This window comes from Triticum aestivum, unplaced genomic scaffold, assembly GCF_018294505.1.
Source record: "Triticum aestivum cultivar Chinese Spring unplaced genomic scaffold, IWGSC CS RefSeq v2.1 scaffold138507, whole genome shotgun sequence".
NCBI classification, from domain to species: domain Eukaryota; kingdom Viridiplantae; phylum Streptophyta; class Magnoliopsida; order Poales; family Poaceae; genus Triticum; species Triticum aestivum.
This window is the reverse complement of record NW_025225427.1, coordinates 9,261-17,461: the sequence shown is the minus strand read 5'-3', so window position 1 is coordinate 17,461 and position 8,201 is coordinate 9,261. Positions and strand designations below refer to the sequence as shown.

Sequence of the window (8,201 nt, the reverse complement as noted above, 5' to 3'; positions counted from 1 at the left end):
CTCCTAATGATGTGATCCCGTTAATCAAATGAAAACTCATGTATATGGCTAGGAAACTTAACCATCTTTGATTCAACGAGCTAGTCAAGTAGAGGCATACTAGTGACACTATGTTTGTCTATGTATTCACACATGTACTAAGTTTCCGGTTAATACAATTCTAGCATGAGTAATAAACATTTATCATGAAATAAGGAAATAAATAATAACTTTATTATTGCCTCTAGGACATATTTCCTTCACGTACACGATGGCATACCCGGCTGTATCCCCCAGTAAAACACGTGGCACCCACCCGTCGGTCCCATTTTGACTGATAAGAAAAAGTCAAAAAAAAAACCAGGTAATTTAAACCTGGCCAGGTTTAGTATATTAAGAATTCTTACATGAAGAAAGTAGTTCTTGTTTGATTAACAAGCAATGCTTTGTTGTCTTAAATATCTCAATTTTTTACAACAACGAAATCAATATACACTGCACAGTAAATTCCATCCTTACATGCATAAACCAGATTTTGATTGATGAACAAGCAATGATATGTTCTCCTAGACATCTGATTATTTTTGGATAACACAGTATGTATATTGGCAAGCAATATGAGGTAAGAAAATGAAGTCATTTCTGCAATCAGAATAGGTTCTGAGAAGCATCAACGAGGCAGAAAATGCAGTTAACATCTCAGTGGCATCACCTTTTTGTCCAGCCACCAGATCCTTGATTTTTAGATGATTCCTCTAAATGCGCCACTGACAAGCACAAAGCTTCGCAGCTGTTGGTGATTGCTAATTGGAGGGGGAGAGGTGTGTCGCCCACATCACCCATGCTGGAGTCAGCAGCTGATTGAGTGAGATTTGTGTCTGTGTCAGCGCCCAGCGTCAAGTCCCCGGCTTCAAGATCCGGCAAGGGGAACCTGACAGATCAGCCAAGCAAACGTGAGGCGATTTGCTGAAGAAGATGTAGCCTCAATACGCTGATAGGATGCAGTACAAAACATACCTGTCCACCGGATCTGAGAGAAACTCCAGCCCCACACCGGTATCCTCCACCGTCGCCATAGGTTCTCCTCTTTGTGGAGCGCACCGCAAAGCAGAGAAGAGATTACGTGTCTCACTTGCGGCCCTGGCCCCTCAAACCCCCCGGCCCATCCTCATAGTGATTCTCAGAAATGCAGTTGGCCGGCAATGTCATTTATTTCTCTGCCATTACGCATACGCCGACAGAACTTTTGTTCGTGACAATCATGTACCAGAACCTGCTTTTCTGTACCAACAGTACATCTCCAAGGGTCGCTGTTACCGTGAATTGCGTACTGTAGGCGGTACATGTCAACAGTAATCTACTGTCGCTCGACTCGCATACCTGAGGAGGCCCACCGATGTTGTTTACTCCCATTGGTCCACTTACCGGGAGCAAACGCACCCGTGCTGTCTAACACCGCTCTCTTGTGCCATCAATTTATACAGGTGACATGCTGACAACATGGCATAAAGTGCACCGGCCTGCGGAAAGCAGTTCTCACGGAGCGGTGGTGGTCAAATGCCGGACGTGCAATGAGCATGGACCTGACGCTGGCGCATGTTATGGTTAATCCAATATAACTACCCTGTAATCCAATATAACTACTTGTGGGTAAGAAGTTTAGATCAGATCGTTACCAACTTCGAGTTGCAGCGGAATAAGAGTTGGTGTAGGTTGTTGATGAAGTCCCTCGAACCGTTCGCGAACGTTCCCTCAAACTGAATACCGAAAGCACAATCTCTACGGATTGCAGGTGTATAGACTTCATGATCCGATAGCGCTTCACCGTCCAGAGCTAAAATCGTCGCCAGAGAATTAGAGGGAGAAGAAGAGAAACACACGGGGCTTCTCTATTATGAGGATTAGAGAGAACTAGGTCTAGCTCTAATCTAGATCAACTCTAAATTAGAACTAGAACTAAAGAAGTAGAAGAGGCTCCAAAACTTGTGTTCCAAGGGCTGCCTCTTCCCCTCTATTTATATGTTGAGTGCTGGTGCCGCAATTTCGGGAGGGGGGCTCCCCAAAGTCGGTTTGGATCGCAGGGAAGAGTCCTCCTTGGATTCCAACATGAAACACCGCAGATCCCGGTGTTTACATAAACGCCAAGGACAATAGCGTCTGGCCAGGCCAGGGGTAAGCGCCTTGCCTACCATAGAACACCTTTGTGCAACCGACCTACGGCCTCGTGGGCCTTACCCCTTGGCCCAGCCAAGGCTTCCTCGAACCGGGAACCCTTCGGATTTATGCGGAAGGTTCCATAATCTTCTGAGCATTATCAGAAGTTTTCAGGATCTAATAGAACATTTCTTGAAATATCTGAAACTCTTTCGGAAGTCTCTTGAAACTATTTCTTATATTCCTGAAACTATTCAGATATTATTTTCTCATAACTCTCACTCCACTTCCAGCAAGATCAATATCATCCCAGTTCCAGCTGCCTCAGTCCGTTCGATGAAAGAAACGTCGACGGTTGACTAGTTACATACACTAACCTCAACATTGCATTTCATTTGTCTGTCAACACTGCATTCTACAAAAAAAAATCTCATGTTTATAACATTAATTATTTACCTCTAGTTTACAGAAAACAAAAACCACAATGACAAGAAAAAACACATTAAGCACACACAAAAGAGGTGCTCAACAGCTCTGCAAGACCAAAGCTGCTGTCACCATGCATGCATTCACAGGCCCCACTAGAGCATGCAAGTCGGTACTAACTACTCCCTCCATTTCAAATTACTCGTCGCTGAAATGGATGTATCTAGAACTAAAATACATCTAGATACATCCATACGTGCGACAAGTAATTCGGAACGGAAGGAGAAGTACTCACGCCTGATCTGTATTGTGAGAATCAAATGGTAGTATCCAATCCAAAGTCTAGGGCCTACCCTGCCCTTACTTTATTTCAAAGTAAAAGGAAAAGAAAGAAGCAAAGACGCAGAGAGGCATGGCTGCAATACCATCTTTGCTCCAGCCTCAAGCAAAGAAGGAACCATCTTTGCCAAGCACAGGCGCTGCGATACATACCATACGTACCATTGCAGCTGGTTCACTGCTCTCCAATATCCCCGTCCATTCATTCCTTGCTCCTCTCCTCCTTGGTATAACCTGGCATCAACATTTTTCTTTTGGCGCAAGGAAGATTTGTGTGCCGGCAAATTCAGATACTGCAGTGCAGGCTACTACTACTATACGGTATGATTAGTTCTTCTGCTATTTATATATATCATGTAATTGCTCGTGGTAATACTATGCACAAACACAGGTAATTCCTGCGCTTTTCTGATAATTACTAGTTGCATATGCTAGCAAAACATTTTTCTCTAAAAAAAATATGCTACCAAAACATAATTATCCTGCAATTTATCTATCGCATGTTAATTGGTCGCGGTATATATATTATGCCTTGACTGAGATAACGGATTCCTACTCTCTTCTTGTAGGTGATCTATATATAGCTGCTAGCAAATTGATTCATCTGGAGGTGCAGATCGATCGATGGGTTAGATTTGTGGAGCTTCGTGTCTCTGCCGGGCGTCCATTGAAATACTAGTCATCATGCCTCGACAGGTATTTATCTGCGTACATACACATGCATGCTATTTCTTGATACTACTCAGTCATCATGCCTCGACAGGTATTTTTCTTCCTAGCTACACATGCATTCTATTCTCACACGAACTAGACTAGTAGTACCACTGTTGTGGTAGAATATATATATATTCACATGCCTTTGTTTGAGCAAGAGAAAAAACCCGACTCTATATGCACAATTGCTCGCACTGTCCTTATTTAGTAGTTTAGTTTCAGTTGACAATGTTTTGTTGATGCGCACAAACATAACTTTTCCCTGTGCTCCCCCCATAATTAACTGCCAGGTGCTGACTAGCTAGCCAAGTAAAAGTAATTCATCTGGAGTTGCAGACCGATTGGTCAGATTGATCCCTGGGCTTTCTTGTCTTTAATAGGCCTTCACTGAAATATTAGCCATCATGCCTCGGCAGGTACTTTTTTTCTCTATCTACTACACATGCATGCACTTCTCACAATCTAGACTAGTAGCTAGTTGGCTAGTAGTACTATTCTTGCGGTATATATACATAAATCATTTAAGATGTACTTCTTTTGTCCTAAAATAAGTGTCTCAAGCTTAATACAACTTTTCACTACCAATCTAATACAAGTCCTACGCGTATGCCTAGGTTGCCAATTTGATCACCTTACTATAGATTATATAACATAAAAATTATATCTTTTGAAAATAGAACATCTAAAGTTTATATTGGTATACTTTTTGTAATATATGACTTGTATTAGATTGATCAAATTGACGACCTAGGGGTACGCGCACGCCCTGTAAACTGAGAGAGAGGTAGTACAAAGTTAAGACACTTATTTTGAGACGGAGGGAGTAGTACAATAAGGATTAAACACATATAGTGGACAGGTTCAAAGACTAGCTCGAACACTTCCCTCAATACTCCGCTCAACTCTATCTACCATACTAGGGGAAATGGGTAGCTCTGCCACACCCAGGAACTGTTTTTCTTTCAAGACACACCCGGGAACTGATGGCATCGATTACTGATTTTATTTTATTTTTGAGGGGAGCATCGATTACTGATGGTGCCATTAGCTTAGACTCTTAACCGTCCGAATCACCAGCCCATTACGGCAGGCCCAATTAAAGAAATAGTAACATCCGACCAACTAGCGCGCACATAATTAAAAGAAATAGGAAGAACATAATTGGCATAAGTCACTGACGGTGCCATAATTAAAGCCCGTTTTCCACTGCTTTTTCGGGATTTTTTGTTTTTATTTTTAAAATCGGGTTTTATTTTATTTTATTCTGGTTTTTTTCGTCTTCCTTTTTCTATTTATTTTTTCTTTTTATGTTTTTTCCAAAGCGTGAACTTTAAAAAAACTAAAAAAAATAAATTCATGTACTTTTTGTTAAATTTGTGAATACTTTTTAATTTCTCAAACTTTTTTGCAAGTTTTTTAGTGATTTTTTTTAAATCTGAGATTTTCTTATCGGTGAACAACTTTTTCATATCCATGAACGCTTGGGCACGCACAATAAACTAAGTATTTTTTCTTTTTTCTTTTGTCATTAATTCAGTTTTCTCCTTTTGAAACTTTATTATTCCGTTTGAAAACCATTCAAAAATTTGAAAAAAATGTTGGCAATAGAGGAAAATGTTCATGTTTTCAAATATTCTATACAATTAAAAAAAATCTGGAATTTCATAAAATGTTCCGGTTTTAGAATTATTTGTTCACAAATTTAAGAAATGTTTGTGTTTCAAAAACAAATTTATCATTTTTTTGAAAGTATGTGGATTGCAAGTTTTGTTCAAAATTTTGATCAATTGTTTGGAACTTCTCAACAATTTTGGAAAAGTGGCATGTTTGTATGATTTTCATACAACATTTGAAATGGCATAATTATTTACAAATTTCAAAATATGGTTAGGACATAAGAAAACTCCAGAAAATGCAAAACTTATCGAAACCCAACTTACTTGATATTACGCCTTGATTTGGTCATACAAGGCTATATTAGAAAATTAGGGCCATTTCAAGCATGTTGATAAACAACATGCTCTCAGACGGAGCCTTCTGGACTACCCAAACACTGTCTGTTGAACATGGTCTATATTTGGACATCTTTCAAATGACCCTAACTTATGCAAGCAGGTGGACATCTCATGGTAGAAATCCATGCTAGGTTTGAAGGAAAAAATATATAAAATCGTAATTTAAATAGGTACTTAAAACTGTTATTCTAAATTTAATAAATACAAACAGATAAATTGAAAATAGTAAATCATTTTTTAAAATCACTTAATAAATATTTGAAAAAAAATTAAAATCATAGTTTCTAATAGTTATTTTAAAATATTATTTTGCTATTCCAAACAATATTTCCATTTTTTAACTAACTTCGAAAATAATAATAAAGTTCAAAAGGAGAAAAATGAATTAGAGATAAAAGAAGAAAATAAAATAGAAAGAGAAAAAACGCTTAGGCTTTGGCCCAACTAGGTGAGAACAGCGCTCTTGCTGGACGCCTCTTGGGCCAGCCCTAGAACTCGTCAATATGAAAAAGGTTTCTCGATTTAAAAGATGTCCCTTTTTCTCAAATTTATTCAAAAATTCAAAAAAATCATTCTCTAAATTTTTTGCTCGAATTCAAAAAAATTTGGGGAGTTTCAAATAATGTTCAAGCTATCACAAAATATTTGGAATTTAAAAATCAGGGAAATTTAAAAAGTTGTTTTACTTTTTTATTCATGTGTTTCTGATTTTTTTAATTCCAAATTTGTTAGTGGTTTTCAAAAATGTTTGGAAAATTCACAAAATGTTCGTGTTCATAATTTTGTTTGCTCTTTTTAAAAATGTTTCATGTTTGATATTCTGAGCATTTTTAAAGACATGGTTTTTTGAACTTTCTGTACAATTTTGTAAAATGTGAATATTTGTATTTTGAACAAAATTTTAAAAAGTGAATATTTTTTGAAAGTTTTAACAAACACTGAAAAGCGCGGATATGAAAAAGGGGGAATGAAAAAATGAAAACACAAACAGGAAAAAGAAATATTGAGAAAAGACTGGCTTTTTTACCCTCAAGTAAGTCATGCTCGACGGCTCAGGCATCTCCGGAGGCGACCAACTCCTAGCCAACAAAACTAGCATCAGATCTCATCTCGTCGCCGCCGTGTCGTCAGCGGTGGCACCCTTCCGTCAAAGGTGAAGGGAGTGGAGGGTACACCTTGGCTACGTCCTTCATGAGCGAGGAGGCGGCGCCCATAAGTGTGTGACTGGCCACGGCCGCGGCGGATCATAGTGTTAGGGTGCTAGGAAGCTAGTTGCGGTTGTGTGTGCTGTCCTGCACCTGGCCGTGTATGGTGGTGCTAGGCCTCAGGCGCCTGGCTTGTGTTCGGGCTGGCCGGGCTTTGCCTCCAGATCTGATGGACGGATGCTTGTTGGTTGCTTGGGTGGTAGCCGGATGTTGACGGAGTGCGTGTTGGCTACTCTCGACGACAAGTGGTTGTGTCGTCCATGGCGGTGTTCTGGCTCGGGTGGCTGAGGACCACGGCTTGGTGGAGGTGATACAGATCCGATCGGTCGGGTGATGGTGACCGCAACTATATTGCAATGACTTCCTACGGTTCCACGGCGGAAGCGGTCATCGAAAGGTCTTTGAGAGGGTCAATGGTGGCATCGATGACAGCTGTGTTCGGTGGGATGAGATATTCCCATCGACTACGAAGGCATCTGTGGCGACTTCTTTAATCTCAAGTTGATGTATCGGCTTAGTCTCTCGAAGATGCTCATAGAAGTAGGGTGTGCATATGTGCATTTATAGGAACTAGATGATGCCCCGCACGATTGCTGCAGGATTTCGTAGCTCTATATATGAGGAGGATATTTTGGCAATTAAGAAAACTACTACATCCGTATCAAAATATAAGATGTTTTTTAGGATACTGGTACTGAGGTAGTATTAATTTATTAAATAGTCCAAAAAACAGAGTGTTATAATTGACAACTGAAGTTTTTTCTATAGATTGATGTGCAACTCGTTCAACTAAAGAAATGTTATAGAAGAAGCGAGCATAAGCACATCCCAAGATTTTGGTAGCACAACACCGAAGACTGTTCACGAAACAAACTTTCATAACCCATAGACGCACATATGATAGTCTACTTTGTTGTTGGTTTAGTTCAATAAAATCCGTACCTGAAATGCATCGGAGCGCGCCCCTCTTCTTGGTCCTCCGGTGAGAGGAAGCGCCGAAGCCGGTTGTGATGTGGAAGGATCAATTGAATGTGCATACCAAAGGTTCATCTTTCCACTATAGCAGGATAATAATCTAAAGAAAAACTAAGTATGCTGATGGAAGCACATACCACGAGACCAGTTGTTGATCCTGCCTTCATCTGTATCATCTAAAGATAGATTGAAACAACATCATTAGTGGAGACGAAGTGAATAAATTAGCTTGGCATCTCCACAAAAGCGTACAGGATCAGAAAAAAAAAGAGGATACATGCAGACATCCAGGATGCTAAGATTAGGCATCAGTGGGTAAATATAAATTAGGAAAATTAGGAGTAACGTTGTGCAGCAAAATGGTGGCAGATCAATCCGATCTACCAGAGAGAGA

General features: G+C 39.8%; 1 long non-coding RNA gene across 1 annotated transcript in view; it reads left to right on the top strand.

Annotated features, from left to right (window-relative positions):
• Window positions 1-3,037: 3,037 nt before the first annotated feature.
• Window positions 3,038-8,201, top strand: part of LOC123172184 (uncharacterized) — a 6,815-nt gene continuing 1,651 nt past the window's right edge. The window contains exons 1-3 of the long non-coding RNA XR_006485506.1: window positions 3,038-3,219; window positions 3,468-3,594; window positions 3,903-4,028. This is a non-coding gene — a long non-coding RNA (uncharacterized lncRNA). The remainder of the gene's footprint in view (window positions 3,220-3,467; window positions 3,595-3,902; window positions 4,029-8,201) is intronic.